General features: G+C 44.2%; 1 long non-coding RNA gene across 1 annotated transcript in view; it reads left to right on the top strand.

Moving 5' to 3' along the window:
• Positions 1 to 25,021, top strand: part of LOC307214440 — a 34,392-nt gene extending 9,371 nt beyond the window's left edge. Inside the window, exons 2-3 of the long non-coding RNA XR_013838093.1 lie at positions 22,295 to 22,467; positions 24,725 to 25,021. This is a non-coding gene — a long non-coding RNA (uncharacterized lncRNA). The remainder of the gene's footprint in view (positions 1 to 22,294; positions 22,468 to 24,724) is intronic.
• Positions 25,022 to 25,791: the final 770 nt, after the last annotated feature.

Genomic DNA, 25,791 nt, shown 5'->3' with positions numbered 1-25,791 from the left:
CAGATTAAAAATAACGCAGCAGATGCAGGCGCTGGGAAGCAATAAAAACAACGTAGGTAACGCAAAAGGCCAGTCATTAAGCTGGAGCGTTTGTAGATTTATTTAATTGCAGATCATGAGATTGCGGAACACCTCCCTGCTCTGCGCATCTTCCTCCTGATTTGTAGGAAGGTCTCAGCGAAACAGTCCAGATATGCTACACAGAGCTCAGGTAGCCCTGCAGACCTTTAGACAAAGGGGAAGAAAAATGCAAGTATGATCTGGTGCGTAACACCCGAAAACACGGATTTATGAAAAGGCTGGAGCATAGTGCTCGCTCTCTCGTCCCCCCACTCAAATTAGGAATGGGTGGATCTTTCAGTTTCTCCAAGTTCCTTATTTTTCCAGTTATTAAGTTCAGTTATTCACATTTCCACATGACAGTTTGTGACTTAAGTCATCAGCATTTTAGTGCAAATTTCTCCTAAAGCTTGTATGCATTCCCTCCAATATATACATTTTTGAAAAGCCATTTCCCCTAAAATGATGCATATTATTTGTATATTATTTTCACTAATATATGCATTTTTATGCATGCTCTACCCCAGTATATAAATGTTTACATGCTACTTGGCCGGAAAACTGCATTGCAAAATTCAGAGAAGTGTGACTTTTGAAAGATGGTTGCATTTGTCGTCTCATATGGTAATGGAAATGGCAGGTTCGGTAGATTCATGTTTAAAGGCAAACTGAATGGAGCAGCTCCGCCATCCCTACCACACATGGGCATATAATTCATATTAAAGGCAAAAGAAGCCCATCATGGTGAAACGGTCAGTTTGAAGGAACAAAACTTCCCCATAGGGCCCAGTGATTGACAGAACCTAGTCTGCCCTTTTGGAAGCCAAAAGGAGAAATCACCCTTATGACCAAAAGGGCAGAAGCTTTCCTATATACACTCTAATAAAGTCATCTGGCCCATTAAGCCTGATTTCCCCTTTTAGTGTAATTCAGACCCTGACTATCTACAAGGGATTCAATTTGGGGTTGCAAAATAGGTTTATTTATACACAGATCCATATATACACATGTACAGTGGTACAGTGGTGCCCCGCAAGACGAATGCCTCGTAAGACAAAAAACTCGCAAGACGAAAGAGTTTTTCGTTTTTTGAGTTGCTTCGCAAGATGAATTTCCCTATGGGCTTGCTTCGCAAGACGAAAACGTCATGTTCCTGCCGTCTAACACCACGCCACTGCTCCAGCCGATGGATCAGCAGCTCATCGCCAATTTCAAAAAACTCTACACCAAGGAGCTTTTCAGGCGATGCTTCGAGGTGACTGATTGCACCAACATCACCCTGCGGGAATTCTGGAAGGACCACTTCGACATCGTCACCTGCTTGAAGATGATCACCACGGCCTGGAACGGGATCAGCCAGAGAAATTTGAATTGCGCTTGGCGCAGCCTGTGGCCGGACTGTGTGGCACCAAGTGACTCTGATGCACCGTAGTCAACAGTGGTGCAGGACATTGTTTCCTTGGGGAGGACCATGGGCCTGGAGGTCACAGAGGAGGACGTCAGCGAGCTGGTGGAGGAGCACGACCACGAGCTGACCACCCAGGAGCTGGTCGAACTGCAGGCAGAGGCTGCGCAGGAGCAGGCCTCGCTGGAAGAGGAGGAAGCAACTGAGGAACGGCTGTCCTCCAAAGAACTGGGGGACATTTGCCAGAAGTGGAAAGATGTGCAGGCTTTTGCACAGCAGCACCACCCTGACAAGGACCTGACACGTAACCTTGCGAACACTTTTGATATGAGGGTCATTTCGTCTTTCAGGGAGGTGCTGAAAAGGCGGATGAAGCAGCAGACCATGGACAGGTTCTTCAGCAAGAAGCAAAGAATGGAAGAGGAACCTTCTTCGAGTTGTCCCCCAGAGTCTTAGAAAATGTATGTACAGTACTGTACACTTTGGTGATTTTTAAATGCTTTTCTGTCATGTTTAGAAATTTAAATTATTGTTCCTTCAATTTTTGAAATGCTCTTTACAGTATGTGTGACTTTAAAGAGCACTTAATAAACTCTTTTTGTACCAAATTTGGCTTTGTTTGGACTTTTTTTGACCATAGGAACGCATTAATTGATTTTCAATGCATTCCTATGGGAATCCATGCTTCGCAAGACGAAAAATTCGCAAGACGAAAAAACTCGCACAATGAATTAATTTCGTCTTGCGAGGCACCACTGTACCTCGGGTTACATACGCTTCAGGTTACATACGCTTCAGGTTACAGACTCCGCTAACCCAGAAATAGTGCTTCAGGTTAAGAACTTTGCTTCAGGATGAGAACAGAAATCGTGCTCCGGTGGCGCGGTGGCAGCAGGAGGCCCCTTTAGCTAAAGTGGTGCTTCAGGTTAAGAACAGTTTCAGGTTAAGAACGGACCTCCGGAACGAATTAAGTACTTAACCCAAGGTACCACTGTATACTATAAACACAAACACAAACAAACATACTCTAACCCTCCAAAATCCTGTATCCCTTTCAGTCTATTAAATCCTGGCACTTCAGATCTCCAGGTTAACTGCTTCCCTGATCAAGGTGTTAAAATAATCGGATAAATGCAGTGCCTCACAGCCATTTTGTCCCTCGCAGCTGTGCTTGTCATCCTATAGACCACGCCTCTCCTGCCGGCTTCCTGGGTCATACCACATCTCCCACCCCCATAAACGTACTCTTGAAGACCCCAGCAGCACTGCCACTTTGCCTTCGCCTCTCTCCCTTGTCAGCGATTGCCTGGAGATACCCACACTTTCCCCCGACTCCCACCCTCTCTTCCTTCACCAAATCCAGACAAACCTTCCTGCATCTCTGCCGTTTCTTAGGAAGAATAGTGGAAAGGAGATGGGCAAAAGGGACGTCCTCATGAATCTGGCTCAGAGGCATAAAGCACCCTTTGACATAACCTTTTGACGTTCTCTTCCCCCCACACCCTTCCTGTCAAACAGCGTGGAGGTGATTAAATCAGGGTCGTCGTTGCACTTCTGAGTAGCCCCCGAGAACACAACAAACATAACTGAAGGGAAAGGTTGAATTTTGAAATGGAAAAGCAGCTTGCCTCTTCAGCAGCGCTGGCGTCTACACTTGAAACCTTCAAAGAGGCCCCTGGCTGTGGGCACAGTTAGAATCATAGAACTGTAGAGTTGGAAGAAACCCTGCAGGAATTCAGCCATCCCATCAGGGGATCAAACCTGCAACCCTGGGGTTATCAGCATCACGCTCTAACCAACTGAGCTATCCACGCACAGTTCTTCTCTCCCTTCCTCCTGCCCAGCCCATTGCCAGGTTCACATATAGCTTTGTTGACTCGATATCACATGTGGCACTGTGGTCTAAACCACTGAGCCTCTTGGGCTTGCTGATCAGAAGGTCAGTGGTTCGAATCCCCACGACGGGGTGAGCTCCCGTTGCTCTTTCCCAGCTCCTGCCAACCTAGCAGTTCAAAAGCACACCAGCGCAAGTAGATAAATAGGTACCACTGCAGCAGGAAGGTAAATAGCGTTTCCATGTGCTCTGGTTTCTGTCACAGTGTTCCGTTGCGCCGGAAGCGGTTTAGTTCTGTTGGCCACTTGACCCAAAAAGCTGTCTGTGGACAAATGTTGGCTCCCTCAGCCTGAAAGCGAGATGAGCACTGCAACCCCATAGTCACCTTTGACTGGACTTAACTGTTCAGGGGTCCTTTACCTTTTACCTTTATAACAAATGCAACGGATAAATTTTAATTCAGAAATCTTCTAAGCATCTTTCCAGAAGAAGGTCATGCGCTAAGCAAATGTAGTGGTCTGAAAAGACCAAGGAAACCAGAGCATCAATTCTCAACACAACCACATTTAAGAAACATAAAACTCTCCAATTGGCCAGCATTTGCTTGGTGATTCGATGGTCATTTTCAAAACTAGTGATCGCTAACAATAGATTTGTAGTTAACAGCCTTATTTACCAGTGGAAGGGAGAAAAATATGAAGGTGCGTTTGATCCAAAGCTTTTCAGAGTCAGGAGCCAGTAAAGGTAAGTACAAAGGAAAGTGCATAAATTAATTTCTTTTAGAGTTTTGCTGCTGGCTGCTCCTGGAAAAGGGCTTCATTATATATGTACGCTCATAAGTTTAAGTGAAGCGCTGGCACTCAAAAGTAGTGGCATCACTCCCCTGCGAGCCCTTAATAGACCCCATGGCTCTACTTGATATATGTAATCTGTAATACTAAAAGGAGACAAAAATGCCAGTTCTCTGAGGAGGTGGTGGTTATTGAAATACTTGACCTAAAACAGTTACCCAAGGGCACCAGATATTAATGATGCTTGTCCACTGCATTTATGGGCCAGAACAGCTCCCTCCTCAAAGGAAGCTACGACCAGGAAGAATATAGGGAGAAAGATCAGGATAAGCAAGGGAGTTAAGGCTAGAACTGGGAAATGGAGAAGTAGGGAAGGAAGGAATCAGTATGGGAATAGTGATGTGAGGTGAGAATATTCTCTGCTAGAAAATTCTCTGGAGAATATTCTCCACAAACTGTAAATTCTAATGTAAGAACCAGTTTTACAACCCACTTTAAAAAAATAATCTAGTAAATAATAAGACAAGCTTTGATATTGCCAGTGTAAGTAATGAATAATGGTTTGTTTTTTTAAAAAAATATCCAGTTACATTACTGGGCATTGTGTCATTCACCATTGGCAGTTGGCAACATAATTAGAATTCAAAGTTGATGGAAAATATACGGTTAGTGGCAGGCTTAGTGATTAATGTGAGTCATTCACGTTGAATTTTCAATTTCAAGTTTGGTGCAAAAAATCAAAGAATGTGAATTCACCGCATTGCCCCATTGAATAAAAGTATCTGTACAGTTTTTGGTTGCCCTCTGAGCATATAAACATGTATAATTATATCCTTTTCAATGCATTAAAATGAATATTGTCCTGTTTTAAATGAAAATTCTCTAATATTCTCATTAATTGAGAATATTCTCCAAAAGATTATTTTCGAGAATTTAACATCACTATATAGAAAAGATCCTAAAGAGAGAAGCTAACTAAATAATTAAAGGTTTCCTGCAATAGGATTTTATCATCGTCTTGTTAATCAAAATTATGAATCTGTGGCTTGTGCCCTCTGAAATTTTTGAGGGTGTGATGTGGTTATCCCAAAACACATATAAAATGGGACAGAATGCTTTACATAAAATAATAAAATGCAACATATGAAGCTTCCTTCCTGGTTGAGTCTAATAATAATGATAATAATTTTTATTTGTACCCCACTCTTCCTGGTTTAAAAACCGGATTCAGGGTGGCTAACAGCAAATATAAAACATTGATTAAAATGCGACTTTAAAACAGCATAGAATACAACATAAAATGCAGCATCAATATCAGTAAAATTCAAAAATTGGGGGGTCATTTTTTTGGTGGGGGGGGGGGATCCAGTCAGCAGACATCTAAAGATCACCAGGGTTAACCTGCCAAATTGGCCCTACTGGGGCCAGCAAGGAGGTGTGTGAATAAGAATTTAAATGTGGGGTCCCAGAAAGGGTTTCTTCATAGTAGAGGAAAGGGAAAAGGGAATAGAGGATCAGGCTAATTCAAATTGAAGGCCAGGCGGAATAGCTCTGTCTTACAGGCCCTGCAGAAGGAGATCAAGTCCTGTAGGGTCAACCTGTCTCAGTATCAGTGCGTTTCTGGGTTCTCAAGAAGATGCCATTCCCAGCCCTGCTTCCTGAGAACTTTTACCGGGAGATATCAGGGACTGGATCAGTCAACATGCAAAGCACCTGGGTGCTTCCTAGACATGCGGTTCCTATCAATAATTACAGTCATTTTAAGTTTAAAATGCACAAAAGCAAAGCATTTAATGTTTGTTTTGGAGCCGTGATCAATGGGAGGGGGGAGAAAGTTGCTAAAGAGTTTTTGTGTTTTTAAACCATTTTTAAAAATCAGTCCAATTTTCATTTCAGCTGCATTTTGCTAATATTCAAATGTGTGTGGTATTTTTAAAGATAGCTGGGAAAGTGTTTTAGCACTAATCAACAGGTCAGCTGAAAATAAATAAAAGGGTCATCTAGTCCCAACTGCCTGTAATGGAGGAATCTCAGCTAAAGGCAGGAATCTCAACTAAAGCATCCATGGCAGATGGTCAGATGAATGATAAAATGGCAGCCACTGCAAAGGTCATAGTGAATGTGTTTGAGCTGTGATACATTCACTTGATATGCCTTGCCTCTTAAAAAAGAAGGTGGGAGAGTAGCATAAGGGGTTCCTACACCTGCGGAGACTTTCCGCGCTCTGAGAAAAGGTGGAAGAAGGGCAGATAAACCATGGAAGTAACTGGATGATGGTTTTGTGTGAATGCCCTGTGAAAAGTCGTCTGAAGCCACACCAAGCACTTGGGCTAGGTGTTATTTTTTAATCTGTGGCACCATCAGGATGGCCTTTTTTGTTTCGTTGTTTATCATCTTGTCTGTGACTTTGAGGATGGTCTTGGGTGGACCAAACAACAATAAATATTCTGCAAATTTGAAACTGATCACAGGCCATCTTCCCTCAAATGGGGATGGGGCCCATTGTGTTACTTTCTCATTGCATCCATTCATGGCTAGGAGGAAGGATATTCAGTCTCTGGGCTAATGAGCAACATGCTGAAAAAGCAGAAAAGGAAACTCGGCATTCTCCAAACTAATTTAGGCTTCCCGTTCCTGCAGAGAGATGAGGAGTGAAGTAGCAGCACATGGCCTAAAACTGCCTTATTACAACTCTACTCCCAGGTGGCCAGTTCAAATGCTAACTAATAGTTCTGATGCTAACTAGCTTGGCAACATGATTTGAATGGGTAGGTGCAAGAACATCTGCCTCTCGGCTTGCACACTTGCCAACACAGAAGTATGAGGCTCTCTGTTGTCGTAGGAACCTCTCGAGCAAATGGAAGGGAAAAGTGAAGCTCAAAACCACCTGCTTGAACTAACGTTTTGGCAAGCTCCTCTTTGCCCAACAGTGCTCAGTTGTGCACAGTGTGGGGAGGAACACGAAGCAGCTGCAACAAACATGGCTTCGTGCGTCTTGCAAGGTCTGGATATCCCAGTTAACTGCATATGTCATGCATGTTGTCGCACGCTATCTGCAATCTCTAAGGGTTCATGTTTCCTTTTGGGAACGAGGCACAGCGGAGACTTTAGTGTCTTAATGATAGATGGTTTATTTACACATATATACAACCTGGGCCTACAATGGAGGGATTCACAGCATAATCACTCCCAGAGGGTCTCTCCTAGCTGCAGCCTTGGAATCCAGCAGACATCAAACATCATGTGCTGCTGCTTTGTGTCTCGGTCACACAACTTACATTACTCCCCCCTTTATCAGTCTGCCCATTTGACAGAGTCCTTTGCTCCTCTGTTCTCTTAATGACTTATCACCCCAGGCAGTTACCTCATCAGGAATTTATCCTTGCTTGGTGCTGTGGGTTAAACCACAGAGCCTAGGACTTGCCAATCAGAAGGTCGGTGGTTCAAATCCCCGTGACGGGGTGAGCTCCCGTTGCTTGGTCCTAGCTCCTGCCAACCTAGCAGTTCAAAAGCAAGTCAAAGGTCAAGTAGATAAATAGGTACCGCTCCAGCAGGAAGGTAAACGGCATTTCCATGCGCTGCTCTGGTTCGCCAGAAGCTTAGTCATGCTGGCCACATGACCTGGAAGCTGTACGCTGGCTCCCTCGGCCTATACACTGAGATGAGTGCGGCAACCCCAGAGTCGGCCACGACTGGACCTAATGGTCAGGGGTCCCTTTACCTTTTAATGAGCTTTCAACACTTGCTGATTCCAGGGGATTGAAAGCGTCTAGCACACAACTTAATACGCACAGGTCCGGCACCCAGTTTTAACACCCCAAGCCTTTATTTTAGCTTGAGAGGTCTGGCACTCATAACAATATACAGTGGTGCCTCGCAAGACGAAATTAATCCGTTCCATGAGGCTCTTCGTATAGTGGTTTTTTCGTCTTGCGAAGCAAGCCCATTGACAGCTTAGCGGATTAGCGGCTTTTTGCGAATCAGCTGATAAGCGGCTTAGGGCTTAGGAAAAGGGGGGGAGGGGAAAAACCCCGCAGGAACTCGCAAGACATTTTCGTCTTGCGAAGCAAGCCCATAGGGAAATTCGTTTTGCGAAGCGCCTCCAAAACGGAAAACCCTTTCGTCTAGCGGGTTTTCCGTCTTGCGAGGCGTTCGTCTTGTGGGGCACCACTGTAACAAGAATGGAAAAGCATCATCGTAATGCTTTTGTTGGCTGTTTCCCAAGGCATGAAGAAGCAGCCAGCGGGTGGCAAGAAGGTGGAGGACCAAAAAGAGTAAGCAGGCTTGGACAGGCAGCCACGTTGGGATCCTATCTGTCTGGGGGCAGCTCTCTAGCAGAGCAAAGAAGGCATTGCCTATGCTAGTGGTGGAGGCAAGGTTTCAGAGAAGGGTAAAAGGGGTGCCAGAAGGGTGAGGCGGAAAAGGAGGGATCGTGTCTACAGTAAACATCACAATGGTGGTGGCAGGGATGGGGAAAAGGCAAGGGGCATAAGACAGCCTGGGTCTAAGTTTGCATAAGACTTCTGGGCTGCCTAGCAAATTTCATACAAAGTATTCCTGGAAGAAAATCAAGAGGCTCCCTGTTCAGATCTTGCATAGCATCTCCTGCTCTTTGACTCTAACATTTGTTAAAAAAACTAGGCTGGCATTCATCTATAGATAAACGAATAAAGGAGAACATCATCGGGTGGGTCAATTGCAGCCCGTTAATCTGCGTATCTTTCCGTCAGAAGCTCATCGTTGTGACATCCGAGGACCTAAAAATGATGGCTTATCTAAAAGCCATAAATTACACGAGAGATTTGATTGAAAGTAAATTAATTGACATCACCACCTATGAGATCAGATGGTTGTAGTTCCCAGTCCCAACACACGCATGCATTTATTTCATTGCATGAAGCATGTGATTTTCATAGTATTGTTGCAAGATTTGCTTTACCCCACCCTCACGACAGTCACTAAAATATGAATAAAGAAGTCTTAGTTGTTGCCTTAAAAAAAACCATTAGAGCTTTCTTGTTGCCACCCAGCCATAAAATGTTGTATTTATTTTCTTCACTCATAAATTCCCATTTTATCAGTTAACCACCTCCACCTCCCCCCTGAATTGAGGCGAGTGCCCACATTGATGCAATTTCAGTACTTGCTGAAAACATATTTATTTTTGGATGCTTTCCCTGACCACTCCTACCAGATGGATCCCTTTAACAACCTGCGACTTACCTAGCAGCTGCTGTTTGATTCTGAATGTTGTCATTCTACTGTATTTTTAGATATCGCTTTGTAATTACGGTAGGTATGAAAAGCGGTGCAAGAAAACAAACAAACAAATAAATAAATAAATGACTGCATGATGAATTGTCTTTCTAGAGGCATAAGAGCACAAGGTTACTGAATGAAAATTAGGCAATTGATTAATAAAATTATGAGCCTAACAAGAATCTGAGAGCATTTATCTTTTTTGTTAATGCACACAGTAGCCCCAATCCAACAAAGCACACAAAGAAAGCAGTAGGAGTTGTGAAAAAAAAAGGCTGATTATCTTTTTCTGGTGGGAAAGAGGAGAGCAGGCAGAAGGTGAAATCCAGTCCCTTTTCTCACGAGTAGCTGATTTTCACAGTCTGCAACTTATTTGCAAGGCTAGGCAGCAGCTATCTGTTGGATCAGGAAGGGGAACAAAAACTCTTTGCCTATCCAACATGTACAATCCTTAGCTGGATCAGGGGGTGGGTGGGTAAAATATTTTTTTTCCAATTAATTTTTATTCATTTTCTATAATCAAACAACAACAAAAAAGAAAAATAAACATAAAAGATAACCCACACATACAATAAAAAAAGACAGACATCAACCAAAGCAATACACCTACACCAACCAAAAAACAGACATTAAATGACAACGGAAAATGATTGACTTCCCTCCATCTCGGTTTTGGGTTCTGTGAATATTAAGACCATTCAGCAGTTTTTAATTTTATAGCCTCCACACATCGCAAGAGTTATACTAAGCCTACTGTGATTTTTATATTTCTACAGTTTGTTTCCATATATGTTATGAATTTAGACCAATCATCAATAAACTTTATGCCTTTTTTCTGTCTGATGTTCTGCGTCATTTTTGCCAAATCCATGTATTCAAACAATTTACTTTGCCAGTCTTTAACGGTCGGGATATTTGGGGTTTTCCAATTTTGCGCTAACAGAATCCTGCATATTGAAACATTATGTGGTCCTCTTTCCTGATCTCCTCTCCAATCATTCCCAGAAGGAAGGCTTCGGGCTTTGTAACAAAGGTGTATTTAAGTATTTTCTTTAATTCATTGTAGATGGAATCCCAAATTTTTTTAACTTCTTCACACTTCCACCACATGTGGTAGTAGCTCTAGGGGGTGGGTGGGTAAAATTTAAAGAAATCCCAGACCAAGAAATCATAGCCTGTATTGCTACTGCAGCAAAGATGCTTGATCTGCTAAGGATGGAAAGATGAACAAAATTGCAGGTGAAGGAACAAGTAGGACCCGAAGCCAACTGGCAAGAAAGGTGAGGTACAACTGCAAAAAGGGCAAATAAATATAGTGATATGAGTTTGTGGGTGCCAGACGACTGCAATTCCTGGATCCAGCATGTGTTAAAAGCTAATCAAGCCAGACTCGCTTCCTAATGAGGCAATCACCTGGGTGATGAGCCATTAAGGGGGATTTACGGACTTGGTGCGAGGTGGCAAATGGGTGGGACCACCTCCCTCAACTTGCAGATAGAGAGAAGGACAAAAGCCAGAGTTGAGCAGTTATGTAAGCTAAACGCTGGAGGCAAAACCAGCGGGTTGGAAAGGCAGAGAGAGGGCCGTGGCTGATCTCTGCTTGAATCCAAGGCTGCGGCTAGGGGAGAAACAAGGCCCTTTTGGGGTGTTAATACTGTGAACCTCTCCACCGCAGGTTCAGGTTGTATATAAACCATGTACAGTGGTGCCCCGCAAGACGAATGCCTCGCAAGACGGAAAACTCGCTAGACGAAAGAGTTTTCCGTTTTGGAGGTGCTTCGCAAAACGAATTTCCTATGGGCTTGCTTCGCAAGACGAAAAGGTCTTGCGAGTTCCTGCGGGTTTTTTCCCCTCCCCCCTTTTTCTAAGCTGTTAAGCCGCTTATCCACTAAGCCGATAAGCCGCTAAAAGCTGCTAAAAGCCGCTAAACCGCTAATAGCGCTAATCCGCTAAGCCGTCAATGGGCTTGCTTCGCAAGACGAAAAAACCGCTAGACGAAGAGACTCGCGGAACGGATTCTTTTCGCCTTGCGAGGCACCACTGTATCATAAAGACAACACGCTCTCCACTGTGCCTCATTTCCGAAAGGAAACACAGACCCTGGGTGAGCCTCTGGATCCCTTGGGATCTTGCACCGCTCAGAGATTGGGGTGGCGTGGAATACGATTGTTCACTAGCTTCTGGAACTCACAAGTCTGAACTTGAAATAGTAGGAGGCATGTGACTGCCTCTGAACACAGCCGCCCCTAGGTTTTTCCCTTCTTTCCCCCAGGAACATCTAATAATATAAAAAGAAAGGTGTTGTGTGACATCATCCTGCTCCATGTTTCCTCCATTTCCACTTCATTGACTGTTGCCTGCCCGCGCTGGTAAAGCTCAAAATACATTGCATGTTGCAGAACGGAAATCTGCTTGTTTTAATTGAGAAGCCCAAGTCCGCCATTACGTCTGGTTTCAGCTAGATGAACCACACACACTCTCTCGTTGTCAGGAAGTAGGACTTGGATGGTCCCACTTTCCATCCGCTCTGTCATTGCTGCCATAATGATAGAGATAACAATAGTAATTTTATACCGTATTTTTTGCTCTATAAGACTCACTTTTTCCCTCCTAAAAAGGGGAAATGTGTGTGCGTCTTATGGAGTGAATGCAGGCTGCGCAGCTATCCCAGAAGCACAGAACAGCAAGAGGGATTGCTGCTTTCGCTGCGCACAATCCCTTTTGCTGTTCTGGTTTCTGAGATTCAGAATATATTTTTTCTTGTTTTCCTCCTCCAAAAACTAGGTGCGTCTTGTGGTCTGGTGCGTCTTATAGAGCAAAAAATACGGTAATTTACAGTGGAACCTTGACTTACATAGAAGAAGAAGAAGAAGAAGAAGAAGAAGAAGAAGAAGAAGAAGAAGAAGAAGAAGAAATAATTTTTATTTATACCCTGTCATTCCCGGTTCAAAAACCAGGTTCAGGGCGGCTAACAACAAATTTAAAACACTTAATTGTATTTTTTTTTAAAATAAAATTTTTATTAATTTCCAAATTTTTAACATAAGCAAAAACAACATAAAAACAAACACAAAAAATCGTATTTTCTCAACCTTATTTCCATAACCCTCTTTTCCCGGACTTCCCCATACCTTCCCCTTTTTGCATCCTTAATTTTAAACCATTATTCAGCAACCCTTCTTAGCCAATAAAACACTTAATTGTAAAAGCAGCATAAAACACAGTATAAAAACATGAATAACAATAAAATTCAAAATCCCTTTAGGGGAGATAAGCATTAGATAATCCCCAGGGCTAGCTGGCTGAATTGGTCCTACTTGGGCCAGCGAGGAGGCCAGGGGAGAATTAGCTGTGGGGTCTCAGAGCAGGTGATCTTCATAAAAGTGGACAGGGAGGGAAGGGAAATCAGGCTGAATTCAAATTAAAGGCCAGGCAGAATAGCTCTGTCTTACAGGCCCGATGGAAGGAGGTTAAATCCTGAAGGGCCCTGGTCTCATGGGACAGAGCATTCCACCAGGTCGGAGCCATCACTGAAAAGGCCCTGGCCCTGGTGGAGGATAGTCTGACTTCCTTAGGGCCCGGGACCTCTAAACTATGATTATTCATGGACCCTAACCTTAAGGTATGGCTCTGCTTACGTACAATTCCAGTTACGACCTTCAGTAGATGCTTCAACTTATGAACTTTCCTCTAGATATGAACAGAGGCCTTTCTAGCAGCCCAGAGCTCGCCCGGCCGGCTGCGGGGCAGTGCTGGGGCCTCCGCCGCCAGGGAGAGGGCCCCCCATCCCACCCTTGAAGCTGTGGAAGAGGTGCTGCCTGCAAGAGGCACAGCAGGGCGCACTGCAGCCCCAAACCCCACCGAGGAACTAACCTGAGGAAGTCCAGAGAGGAACGTGACCTGGCAAGGAAAAAAGTGACCCTGGCCAAAGTGAATCAGTTCTTTACTGACCCTTGCCCCACCCCCAGCTTGTAGCCAGGTAGGCCCACTCACGTGCATGTAAGAAAGAAAAAAAATAATATAATTTTTTTCCCATCTACAATACTATCTTATTTTTTTTATAGTACAGTGGTGCCTCGCAAGACGAAAAGAATCCATTCCGCGAGTCTCTTCGTCTTGCGGTTTTTTCGTCTTGCGAAGCAAGCCCATTAGCGGTTTAGCGGATTAGCGCTAGTAGCGGCTTAGGGGCTTAGCTGATCAGCTGTTAAGCGGCTTAGCGGATCAGCTAATAAGCGGCTTAGCGGATCAGCTGATAAGTGGCTTATCGGATCAGCTGTTAAGCGGCTTAGGGGATCAGCTGTTAAGCGGCTTAGCGGATCAGCTGATAAGCGGCTTAGCGGATCAGCTGATAAGTGGCTTAGCGGATCAGCTGTTAAGCGGCTTAGCGGATCAGCTGATAAGCGGCTTAGAAAAAGGGGGGGAAGGGAAAAAACCCCGCAGGAACTCGCAAGACATTTTCGTCTTGCGAAGCAAGCCCATAGGAAATTCGTTTTGCGAAGTGCCTCCAAAACGGAAAGCCCTTTCGTCTAGCGGGTTTTCCGTCTTGTGAGGCATTCATCTTGCGGGGCACCACTGTACAGTACATTGATTATTGGCTTCATTTTATGGATCTATGGTCTCGTTAGACAGCAAAATCCGTGTTAAATTGCTGTTTTAGGGGGTGTTTTTCATTGTCTAGAATGGATCAATTCACTTTTCCATTACTTTCTATGGAAAAGTGCGCCTCTACTTATGTACGTTTCTAGTTTTGACCGGACCTCCGGAATGGATTATGGTTGTAAGTAGAGGTTCCACTATACAGTCATACCTCAGCTTACAGGCATTTCAGGTTGCGTTTTTTCAGATTATGGACCGCCGAAACCTGGAACTACTGGAACGGGTTACTTCCGGGTTTTGACGGTCGCGCATGCACAGAAGCATTAATTCGCGCTTTCTGCATGCGCAGACGCAGGTTGCAAACGCTGTGGGTTGCGAACATCCATCCCGCACGGATCACGTTCTCAACCTGAGTGTCCACTATCAAAGCCCAAAGTCCTGGCACATTTCTGTCAGTGAAATTCCGCTTGCAGTAGTTAGGAGCTTGGGAGCAGTTGAATGCTGCTCTCTGGAATGTCCTGGGTTTGTCTGAGGCAGTGTGATATTATGGCAGCTCCTTGATGTTCTGGCAAAGCGTGTTCTCCTTCATGGAGAGCACGTGTTGCGGTGGGGGCCGCCAGGACACTCCAAAGTTGGGGGGCGGGCTAATTGATCGTTGGCCACTGATGCGATCGGGGCTTCCCTTGTTGTTGGGAAGAAGTTAATGTTGCCATTTATTGATTGACAGCCAGAAATAGTAAAACTCCTTGCACGAGGCTAGGGCTTCCTCTTTTCACCCGTGCATTGGATTGCCTGACCCTCCCTCCCTAGAATAGGGTTGTTTGCTTTGACCTTGCTATGCCTGTCATGGGGTCGTCTGCTTTGGAGTGGGGGCCTGGTACGAATTTTGTCCATCTGGCTGATTGGCTGGGGCCATTTGGTTTTTGCCTACTGCGTAGCAAATCGTCACAACTTGTAAGGTTCGCGATTAGGCATTGGTTTATGGTTTGGTTGGTTGAGGGGCATGGATTGGCTGTGCCTGCCCCTCTAATGCTGCTGCTGCTGCAAGAGATTCCGTTAAAGGAATTGGGAGCTAACTGTTGCTTGTCCACTCTGTCAAGGGGGCTCGGGCCATAGCAATGAGCTCCTGGTTGTATTTGGGGTGAGGGCAGGTTCCCTGCTCCGCGTAACCCCCAAATGTATTCCCCCATTCTGACTTTCGCATCGTGCGGAATGTCAGTCTGTCCCCCATGGTGGGGGCAGATAGTCGCAACCAATGCCTACGCAACCACTCACAAATTTGTATTTTAATAAAGTTGTGGCCAAAATTATGCCAAAAATCTTAAACAAAAATTTCTGTGTGATGTGTGAGTTATTGGGGTGGACCTGGGGACCTCGACACGCAACACTGAAATCAGAACCAATATTTTGTTTGGGCCAGTACTGAGAAAAAGCCCCCGTAAATGAAAGCACATTCAGACAACCCTTCTGAGAATCATAAAATTATAGATCTGTAGAGTTGGAAGGGCCCCAGGGGTCATCTAGTCCAACCCTCTGTAATGGAGGAATCTCAACTAAAGCATCCAGGACAAATGGGCCCCTCCCGTCTCTGCTTCAAAACCTCCAGTGACTTAGAGTCCACCACAAACTCGAGGGAGGACCACAGGTCTGTGCAGGTGCCCTGCATTAGAAGAGACTCTATACCTGTACAGAGGTACACACATGCAGAAATTCTTGGCATGAGGAGGGATCAGTGTTCCTCTTCACATGGAGAATCTGTATTTCGATTTCAGTGTTTGGATTTCTGGGAATGGAGTTGAGAGATGACCTAACCTGGTGAGAAAACAGTAAAGACCTGATGAAGAGAGCACAGCAGAGGTTATATTTTCTGAGAATCCTCCGGAAAAATAATCTCTCAAAGGACCTGTTGATGGCATTTTACCATTGCACTGTTGAGAGTGCATTAACCTATGGTCTGTGTGTGTGGTTTGGGAGCTGCACGGTCAGGGAAAAACCAATGCTGTCCAGGGTTGTAAAGACTGCAGAGAAAATAATTGGGTGCACTCTTCCCACCTTGGATCAAATCTATGCTTCCAGGTGCCACAAGAAAGCTGCAGAGCTAGCATAGGATAGTGCGCACCCCGGAAATGATCTCTTTCAGCTTCTGCCTTCTGGAAGAAGGTACAGGACTAGCTGCCTGAGAAACAGTTTTTATCCAAATGCAATTTTGGTTTTAAAAGCAGTGTTAGGTAGTCTTTGTGGGAGTATATTGTATTTAATTATGGAGTATCAGAGTTTTTAAGGGGTTAACCAGTCTGGGATAGCTGGCATAGCAGGCTTGTTGGTTTTTGAATGTCTGATGTAGATTTTTTCAATTTCGTTGTTCTGTATGGGACAATAACAATAAAGATTATCCTATCATAGGAGCACCCATTGTAATGAGTGTACGATAAAGAGGATGTCTGTAGGAGTCCCCAGAGTCATTAGCACAGGGTTATAGTCTAACCTGTTCCTATGTTTTAAAAAGGAGACTTGCAGAGTGTGGCTGGCTTCTGGAATGGCATCGCCAAGGAAACGCCGGCCTGGAGGAATCCGCTGTCTCACGCAGCCTCTTGCTAGTAGCTAGGGACAGGCATCCTAGGTAGACATTACTAAGGAAACCATCTGACACGTCAAGTTGGTGGGTGTTTGAGGCTCAGCCATCAACTTAGTCACTTGCTCTAAATTTATCCTAGTGGGAAATTGCTCTTTGGAACTTTGCATACATCTCCTCGATGGCAGTGAAAGGGGAAAGAGCTCAGCCCTGGCAAATCAGAATGCAAAAGTTCTGAACAGAGAAACTTGAACCGCAGTTCAAGTTTGCTGTGAAAAGTTCTACTTGCAATTCTCTAAATTATTGGTGAACATTTGCCAAATATTCATTGTGTTTTACCCCAGTTATATACAATTTCACTATTAAATAATTTACAGATGATGTTTGGCAAGATTTGATAGCTGAACTACGATGGTATTTTGTATCTGATAATTTGCATTGGTGTGGTATAGCTTAATATTTTGACTGTTTTTGATAATTGACATGTAATGCTGTTTTGCATGACTAGTTGACAGCTTATGATGTTTAATATTTGACGCCTGCGGAATAAACCACAGCAGAGACATTTTAAATATTTAGCTAAGCTGTTAAATGTCAAAATGTAAATTTGAAAACCTGCATTCAAAACTGGACTGAAAATAGGCGTGTGAGTCTGTGTGTGCAGTGGCAAATATAATCATGGCTTAGAACTTCTTAGCTTATGGAAACTCATGGAAGAAAAGTTTACTGACCCCACACCTTCCGTCCCGCTGCCCCCCTGCAACCCCTGAAGTCTCCTGGGAGAGTCAGAAGACCTTCAAAACAATGTGAGATGAGACATGGCCCTGCTAAGGTGGGGAGGAAATGGGAAATGTTTATGCAAAATTCCTTGACTTAGGATCCAACCTCCCGCCCCATACCACACTAGTAACCCTTGCTTCCACAAACTTCCTTTTGTTAACTTTTCTAAGGATCCAAACCATGGTCTGCTTCTGGCTAGCTGTGGAGATCCTGAAATCACAACGGCAAGATCTGCCTACTTTCATGATGACGGGAAAGTGATGTCGATCTTGAGGGAAGAGAGGGAGAGAGACCAGCTTGAAAAAAGGACTGCCGGAAAAGCTGCAAATCCTTTGGTGCTTCCAGGAGGAAGCTCCATCAAGCACAGGAGGGGATGATTCCTGCTGCCTCTCAACACTACAGATGGAACAACACTGAGTGGAACAGTAGTAGTAGTAATAGCAATAGCAGCAGTAGTAGTAATAATAGGAATGTTGTTGTTGTTGTTGAGGTTGGTACAGTGACTCTTAGGCAAACGAAGTAACATTTTCCTCCCTCCCTTCCTTCCTTGGTTCATTCTCACTACAGACCTGTCAGTCACAATTGATTTTGAGTGATTAATCACAAGCACTAGAAAATGTCTTAGTGTGTCTGATGCAGCTGGATGATTAAACATCCGCCACCCAGACTTGAAAGCTTATATAAGGAATTTGTCAGATTTGCTTTCCTGGGAGAGGAAGACATTTGAAGACATCTGCAGTTTTCATCTCATTCCCCCCTCCACCCGATATATTGTTTCATGACCCCCCACTACTGATAGGAAGTTCAGGGCAGCCTTCCTTTATTCAATATTCTTTAGAGACATAGCACGGGAAACTCAAATGATTCTGTAATAATCTGTTTCTTTACTAATGTAAAAGCAGATGTCACAGAATTGCAGAAGCGAGCACACACACAAGCATTAAGAGGGAGCTCAATCTATGTTGCATATGCACTGTACATTTAAAGCACATGACTTCTGGCTGTTGGGAACTGTTGCTCTGTGTGTGGGTAAACTACAGTTTCCAGGATACTTTGGGGGAAGTCATGTGCTTTGAATGTATGGTATATAAATAGTCCTGGTTCCTGGAAATCAGTGTACACCCCAAAAATGGGTAAGATCTTCTGCTGGTCAATTCAAAACGGCACAGGTCATTTGCTTGCCATGTTTAGACGGCACAGTTTCACAGCATGTTCCTGCCATGCTGGGAAGCGTTCTGAAAAAAAAATGGCAAGGTTGCTGAGGAATCAGGATTGAAGGCAGCCTAATTGCCCATTAATGTCCCATAGAGAGCCAAGCCAAGACTAGGGTCATTTATTCATCTGCTAGTGGGAAATGCCTGGCACTGCCTCAGAATTTGAAGAAACCAACAACATTGTGATTTTTATATGGATACTGTAATTTGTGAGTTTCAGGGCTGTTCACACACCAACCAACCCAAGACCTGACCCTGACCCAGGGAACACCTGAGCTAGCCTCAAATCAATTTGTGGTCGGCTGCTAGTGCTGAATTAATGGTTTGTTGGTCCACCATCTTGAGTCAACATGGCATCTGGCATCTAAACATAAACAGAGACCACCTCCCCCACCTCAGAAGTCATCTGCTGTTGGTGACAACATCTTCAGAGGCGTCCAAATCGGCACTGGTTAGAACCATCATGTCAAATTTGGCTATATCACATTAAACTGGGCAATGGTATCTTCAGAGGCATACAAATTGGCACAGTTTGGACTTGCCATGCCAAATATCAAGCAAAGTCACACTTTCTTTTAACCTATTCTTATATAAACATAAAACAAAACAAAAAACCAAGTTCACTTCAGAGCTGCCCTGAAGGCAGACTTCTGGAATGAGCGTGGAAGGACTTGGGCCAACACAGCATAAGATCCTTGTGTGAGAAAATAGAACAGTTGCTTCTGGTCTCACCAGGTTTTTCACAATGGCTTAAAGAAGTTTGCTTGCCCTAAGTCTGTGTTGTACAAAATCTTCCACTAGTAATTGTGCAACAGTTTGCAGAACAACGATCCTGGCAGATCCCCCCCCCCCCCCGCTTACATGTCTCTGGATCCAATCCAACATGTTTAATTTTGTGGGTATGGGCTGCTTCATGCTTCATGCGCTGGCCATGTTTGCTGCAACTATAGCAGTGTTGCACCAGCTTATCTGGAAGAACAGATGCAAAGTATGAAGGGTTGGTACATCTTAGTAAGCCTTCCTAGGATGTCCTTCTTAGCAAAGCTGAGAGGCCGCTGTTCCTCAGTGTAGGCCTGCTGCTTATTTAAGAATGTGCATATCTCCTGGCCATTTTGCATGCTTTTTATGGTGTACACTGGCGCATCTGTAGCTAACAAAATTGCTGCATAAAGCAGTACCAAGTGTCCTGAAATGTAATGGCCTCTTTGGCAATGCAGAAATGGCTGTGTAAATAAATGACAAGGTTCACATTTTCCCATAGCGCATGGCTCATAACAAAAACAGGAATGACATGCCATTACAAACCAGCACTATGGTAAACATTTCTACACCCAATCTTAGCCAAGTTGTTCTGCAGAGTCTGTTTTGGGACCATAAGTGATTTCTGGTCTTCCTCAGTCATTACAAGAACAGCACGGTGTCAAGAAATTTAGGGTGTGGAGACCACATAGATATTAACAACAGTGTTATCTGTAGGCAGAGAAAATTCCCATGGTGATGTATTTAACATCTTAATTTCAAACAGAGCACAGCTGGTAACTGCTGATTGGAACAGGAAATAGTCTTAGAAGAGAGATTCATAAAACCTGTTCCACGTATGCCCCTTCGAGGAAGAGTTAAAGATTACACTATTTGCCCCAGATCCTTCACAAGAGTGCCAGTCAGAAGTGTGGAATAATGATTGGAGCTCTGAATGACTTCAGTTCTTTACCTTAGTTTTGATAAAGTAAGCGATCTTTAGGAAGAGGAAGAAGAGTTTGGATTTTATATCCCGCTTTATCACTACCGGAAGGAGTCTCAAAAGCGGCTAACATTCTCCTTTCCCTTCCTCCCCCACAACAAACACTCTGTGAGGTGAGTGGGGCTGAGAGACTTCAGAGAAGTGTGACTGGCCCAAGGTCACCCAGCAGCTGCATGTGGAGGAGCGGAGACGCGAACCCGGTTCACCAGATTACGAGTCCACTGCTCTTAACCACTACACCACACTGGCTCTCCAGTTTGTCCCACTGAACTAACTGGGTCTTACTCCCAAGTATAGAGGCCAAGGCTTCCCAGTGGGAAGGAGGAGTTAAGGGAACTAGAAAAGGTCTGGAGGTTGCAGCATGTGGCCGTGTGGCTAGGTAGCTCTAGCTCAGGGTATTTGGGGAAACGGGCTCCTGTTGAGATGGCAGGTGCAGCTCCTGTGACTGGCTTGAACCATTCCTTATAAAAGAGCATGGGGAATGGATGAAAGAGGGGACCAAGAGACTGAGGTGTCTGAGGAGGAAGCCCAGAGGCAGGAAGCAGTCAACAAACATCGGGAAAGGACTGAAAGGGTTTTAAACACCCTTCCCACTTTGTTTGGAAGCTGGACCAGGTTCAGCCTTGCCCAGTATTTTCCCTTTCCCTTGGCGCAGGATGGTACCGCATGGCCTGATCCTGATCTATTCTTTCATACGGCTTTTCATTTAGACTGTATCTGTCCTCCACGCTGGGCTCTCCCTCTCTTTCAGACCTTGCAGTGATTTTTGATTTTTTTTACAAAAACAGGTTTTATTTTAACGATCACCTTCTCTGTGGAATCGCTACTGACCCTCTTTTCTATTGTTTGGTTTGGGCTCTTCTTATTTTGCTTTTGCTGCGCCCAGATCAATACAGCCGCTCTCTCCCTTAGATCAACTCTTTTCAGTCCCCCATTCACCGCTGACAAAGCTGCTCAGAAACCCTCATTCAAAGGCAGCATGCCAAGATTTGACAACTCTGTTTCTTTCCCCGGCCTTTGACAGCCCTCACTTTCTAGCACTGAAGTCTGAGCTTTTAACACACAGACCTGGAACCCAGCTGTGCCCCCGCATTCGACACAGCAAAGATTTCCTCATATTTGAAGATTTATCACCAACGCAGTTAAAAACTTTCCCCAACCGCCGCAGAATACCAGCATTAAGTTAATGCCAAGCAGGTTTAACAAGTCTTGAGCACGAGGAGGTTAAGTATTATTACCAAAGCTTCAATTGGGAGTGTAGGATGTGTGCGGAGATATCTTATATATACTATGTACAAATCTGTGACAAAAGGAATTCTATTCCAAAAAACAAAGGCACTCAAAACCCATTATCGGAACAAAAAGAAACACTTACTGTACAGGTATTTATCTGTTCCTATTCACGAAACAAAACCTTAATAAACTTTAAAAACTAAAGCAAATTTGAAACCAGTCATACCTACCTGTGATGCACAAACCTGAAAACATAGAATTGTGGATTTGGGAGAGATTCCTGAGGGTCATCTAGCCCAACCCCCTGAAATGCAATGATCCTTTCTAGTACTAGAAAACAATACCCACGAGACAACATTAAAACTGGACTGTTTCACAAAAAGCAGGTTAGAATAGAACTTAATAAATCTGGCGCAGTAAAAGATGAATGAAGCAACAATGGCAAACATTAGCAGGGATTCCCAGATGAGCATTTTGCATAAAATCCACCAAGTGCAGGCCATGCCTTTTCAAGAGGAATTGTTTGTTTATCCATGTACACAGCTTTTATATTTAGCTATTTTGAAAACCTGTTACTCGACTGATTTATAGCATATCTGGGAGCCATGCTTTTTATTATTATTATTCTCAGCCATTAAAATTAATCTTTTAACAGCCACACTAGTGCTTGGAAACCATTTTGTGTCAATCAAAGCAGCGTTGGGGAATGAAGAGGTTCCTTTCATTGCACTCTGGAAAGAAAAGCTGTTTGTCTTGTTAAGATTACCTCGACTAAGGAGAATTTCCCAAAGCCATTTTCTTTTTTTCAGATGCTGCAGATCAATGGATTTGCCATTTGGAAGAAAAGGGAAGGAAGGAAGGGGCTGTCAACTGCTCAGAAAGTGAGGTGCTACCTGCTCCAGGCCCGCTTAGAAGAATCCTGGGCATCAGAAATCGAATGGTCCATGGGCTAAATCTTCTCTTCTTCCTCCAGAAGCCACAGGTGAACACCATATGCTTTCATATAGCTACCCTCTGACCCCACAAGATCCCTCATCCACCACACAGCCTTCCTACAAAAGCAGCAACCAACCATTTCTTCTATGCTGTCTCCTTGTGAATATTGTTGCTAAGGCCTGGCTCAGACATTTGGCAATCTGCACACACTCAACCTTGGAGAATTTGTGAGCTTATAACGAAATCATGGGACGCGGGTGGCGCTGTGGGTTAAACCACAGAGCCTAGGACTTGCCAATCAGAAGGTCGGCGGTTCGAATCCCCGCAACGGGGTGAGCTCACGTTGCTTGGTCCCTGCTCCTGCCAACCTAGCAGTTCGAAAGCCCGTCAAAGTGCAAGTAGATAAATAGGTACCGCTCCGGCGGGAAGGTAAACGGCGTTTCCATGCGCTGCTCTGATTCGCCAGAATTGGCTTAGTCATGCTGGCCACATGACCCGGAAGCTGTACGCCGGCTCCCTCAGCCAATAAAGTGAGATGAGCGCTGCAACCCCAGAGTCGGTCACGACTGTACCTAATGGTCAGGGGTCCCTTTACCTTTTTAAACAAAATCATAGAATTGCAAAGTTGGAAGGGACCCTGAGCATCATCTAGTCCAACCTCCTGCAATGCAGCTAAAAGTAAAAGGTAAAAAACTCCTGGATAGTTAAGTCCAGTCAAAGGTGACTATGGGGTTGCAGTGCTCATCTCACTTTCAGGCCAAGGGAGCCAGTGTTTGTCCACAGACAGCTTTCTGAGTCATGTGGCCAGCAGGACTAAACCGCTTCTGGAGCAATGGAGCACCGTGACAGAAACCAGAGCGCAACGAAATGCCTTTTACCTTCCCGCCACAGCGGTATCTATTTATCTACTCACACTGGTGTGCTTTCGAACTGCAGAAGCTGGGACCGAGCAACGGGAGCTCACCCCATCACAGGGATTGGAACTGCTGAATTCCAATGGTTCAGTGGTTTAGACCACAGCGCCACCTGCGTCCCATATGAAGCTGTCCCATACAGGGATTAAAACTACAACCTTGGCATTATCAGCACCAATGCTCTAACCAACTGATCTAGCCAGGTGCTTTAGGTTCCAGCTATATGAACCAATGTCTCAGCATGCAGGCCTTCTCATTGCAAATCGCTGCAAGATAAAGGTGCTAGATAACAAACTAATAATAAATAAATAAAACAAGTTTCATGGGGCTACAAAAGGGGGTATCCTTAACCAAAACTGCAAAAAGCAAAGGACGGAGAAGTTATGGAAACAATTTTTCATTCAGAAACACATGTTTAATATAAACAAAACCCCAAAACACCAAGCTGACTAAAGATGCGCCGCATATAATATTGTTCCATGGCAGTTCCCTCATTGTGAGAAGTGAGGCAGAGGGCCTTCTCGGTGGTGGCACCCGCCCTGTGGAACGCCCTCCTGCCAGATGTCAAACACATAAACAACTATTTGATTTTTACAAGACATTTTTGTAAAATAAACAAAATTTAAAAGGATACAGTGTGAATTACTAAGCTTTTTGTCTGCCCTCAAACTGCCACCATTCATTTCATTGGGTGATCCCAGGTTCCAGTACGATAAATGGGAGAGAGAAAGTGTGTGTGTGTGTGTGTGTGTGTAAAGATTGTGGTGCTGGCATCCATTTATTGCTAAAAGTGTGGAAGGTGCCGGTAAAATGGGCAGCAAAAAGAAGAGGAGCTGGTACTATGTACCACTGAGTATTGCCACAAACTCACCCTCAGCCCTGCATATAAAGCCATTATATTATCAAAAATTTGTTCTATTGTATTTTTTTTAAAAAAAAAATAAACATGTCCCCCGGGTGTGAAAAACAAAACACTCACATTCAGCTTTTCTGCTGATTAAAGAAGTGTGAGCTTAATAACTCTGCCTTGTAAACAAGTAATTAGTACTACTTGTAAACAGTACCAATTTGTAAAGAAGTAATTACCGTATTTTTCCGTGTATAACCCGCCCCCGTGTATAAGGCTACCCCTATTTTGGGGAAGTCAAATTTAAGAAAATGGCGGGAGACGGCCCAGAGTTGTTGAGCTGAGAAGCTCCTGCTCACAACTGCAACCAATGACACGTCCCTCACATGCACTACCTGTGTATAAGATGACCCAAGTTTTTAAACATTTTACAGTAAAAAATACTCATCTTATACACAGAAAAGTACGGTAATATATAAAAATTGTGTGTGTGTGTGTGCGCGCGCACGCAACACCAATGACATACTTTTTTTGGGGGGCAGGGATTTTGCAGTTCCTTTCCCCATCAAATTTTGACTGAGCTGGAAGTAGGGTACGAGATGAGGCACTTAGAAGAGGCTGAGGCGGCAGGCAGGAAGAATGTGAGGAAACACATAAACACACTTGGGTTTTTATTACAGATTGTGAGGAATCAGGAGTTACAGCAGAAACTGTGAATTTTGAACTGGAAGGAGGAGAAAGAACTCTGGGGAGGAGGTTACCAAAACATTGGGACAGATGTTTGAGATATTTTACATTTCATTGCCTTAAAAAACAACCAACAACTCATTGTTCGAAGGATTGGGTGCCCTTCAAAGCAAAGTGTATATTTTGCCTGGAAACAAAATTCTGCAATGAACATTAAACCGATCAAACCAAGCAAGTGAATACTATGTTGGCAATGTCTGGAAGCATTTGTATGCCTGGAATATTTCTGCCTCCAGGGAATCAGACCATTATCAATCACAATAAACTAGAAAGGTTTGTATTTTTAAAAAGCAAGGGAGAATGTGATGGTATCTACACTGTATCTCTAATAACTGTTCATTGCATTGCATTAGTATACATCCATTGATAGTCAAGGGCTCTACATACTGCGGTTTCACAAAGTGAACATGCACATCTGTGAAGGCACATAGAAGGCATGTCTCAAGATCCGATCACACTCAAGTGTGACCGTCAAAGTGAATCCTGGAGTGAGCAATGCAGATAAACAGGAAACTTCATGCAGTTACCTGTGCTAATTCTCAGGGATAATATGAGAGAAATTAAATGGCCTAATTTAGCAGGTTTTGCCCAGGTGCATTATTTTACATTTTCCAACCTTCGTACTATCAGATAAAAGCAAGTTCTGCATTGCAGTGGAAACAAATTCCATCCTTCACCTGGGAAGAGGGTAATCTAACCTCCTCACAACATTTCTCTGATGAAAATAGGGACGTCCTATTCCATAATAGGAACAGGACACGGGTGGCGCTGTGGTCTAAACCACTGAGCCTAGGGCTTGCCGATCGGAAGGTCGATGGTTTGAAACCCCCTGATGGGGTGAGTTCCTGTTGCTTGGTCCCTG

This window comes from Podarcis cretensis, assembly GCF_951804945.1.
Source record: "Podarcis cretensis genome assembly, chromosome: 4".
NCBI classification, from domain to species: domain Eukaryota; kingdom Metazoa; phylum Chordata; class Lepidosauria; order Squamata; family Lacertidae; genus Podarcis; species Podarcis cretensis.
The sequence above is the reverse complement of the archived record's forward strand: the minus strand, read 5'-3'. Positions and strand labels throughout refer to the sequence as shown.